Source organism: Malurus melanocephalus, unplaced genomic scaffold (genome assembly GCF_030028575.1).
Source record: "Malurus melanocephalus ecotype Western Australia unplaced genomic scaffold, MMel_1.1 scaffold_55, whole genome shotgun sequence".
Lineage (NCBI taxonomy): Eukaryota > Metazoa > Chordata > Aves > Passeriformes > Maluridae > Malurus > Malurus melanocephalus.
In genome coordinates this window covers 1,183,560-1,185,078 of record NW_026623287.1, presented here as the reverse complement: position 1 = coordinate 1,185,078, position 1,519 = coordinate 1,183,560, and positions in this window count along the sequence as shown.

The following is a 1,519-nucleotide window of genomic DNA, read 5'->3' as shown; positions in this document are numbered from 1 at the left end:
TCGTGGACAAGGTGTTAACAGAGCTGTCCCTGGGATGGATCAGTGCCGGGYGCTGTTTTCACTTTCCACTGTAGTGGATATTCCTTTTTCAAAAAAGAAAAAAAAGGTTTAGGTCCTCTTTCAGTGAGTCCTAGTTCTATCACGGGTGTGGTTTTAGGGATCAGAAAAAGCGGATATCAGGATTTTTAAGGGCCAGGGGGCAGGGCTGAAAGATTTTGTTTCATGCGGGTTTTGTTGTTGTCATTCTTTTATCACAGTCCGAGGCACAAGGCAGGATTTGAAAACAGGTGAGTCACGGGGCTGGGAATTTGGGAGCGGGGCTGTCTGAGGGTTTTGCCCTCCCCGCAGCTCCTGGGCTGTCAGATCTCCGTGTCTGTAGCCTTTAAAGGTTTGTAGGAGCGTGGCCAGGAAGGGAAGATGGGCAGASTGCCCCCCTGGCCCCCCGGCTCGCACCCCAGCGCCCGGCACGCCTGGTCAGACGGCAGACAATGCGCGGTGCCTGCCACCAGCCCGGCACCAGGCGGTGACAGCCGCGCTGCCCGTCAGCGCCCCGAGATGTTTGAAGAGCCGTAAAAGGCAGCGCCGGCTGCCGGGGGCTCCGCACGGGTGTCGCCCCCAGGTGCGGGCCCCCAGAGGGTGGGATGGGGAGGCTCCTCGGGGCCGGTCCCGTCCCGCCCCCCGCCCGCAGCGCTCGCCTCGCCGGGATCGGCGCTGGCCCCGGGGAGGGGCGCAGTCCTGCCGCCCCCCCGAYCCACCCCCGCTCCTCTGCTGGCAGGACACGGGAGCACTCTCAGGCACAGGAGTAGTTGGAATAACCGATCCACCTGCAATGGGGTGATTTTCCTTTTTTAAGGCGTTTTGTTGTTTTGTTGGTTTTCTTTTATTTTTTTTTAAGGGGAGGCGGAGGGGACGGGGGGGGCGGCGGGGGGTTTGGCTGGCAGGACACTGCCTTGCCTCTCTGTTATTAAAACAAAAGCCAAATAAAGTGGAAAAGAGGGAGAGCTTTTTCCTTTCTTTTGTTTGTTTGCTTCCTTGTTTGTTTTTTTTTTTTTTTTTTTTTTTAGAAAAAAACCAGAAATAAAAGAAATAAAAAAACAAATCCCGGTCACTAAAGCAGCCGAGGAAGGCTGAAATTCTAAAACTAACAACCTCCTTCCTCAGCGGGTACCCCTTCCGTCGGCAGCCACACGTGTTACCTGCGCTCCCGGGGGACGGGCGGCCGGGGGGGTCCCGTTCCCAGCCCGCCCCCCCTTTTCCAGCTCCCCGGGGCCGCCGCCGCCTCCGCCGCGGGGAGCAGCCGGCGGCGCCGTGAACAATGGCCGAGCCCCTCGGGGCCGGGGGCTGCGGGGGCTGCGGACACCCCCGGAGCGAGGGGGAAGAGCCGAGCTGCAGGAGGGGAGCGGGGGTTCAGGCCAGGTAACTCGCAGGCTGCTCCGAGCTCGCCGCTCGCCTGCTGGTGTTTCTCCGAGCTTCATCCCCGCGCGGCTTGCACGGGAAGCGGGAGAACGGGAGGAAAGGG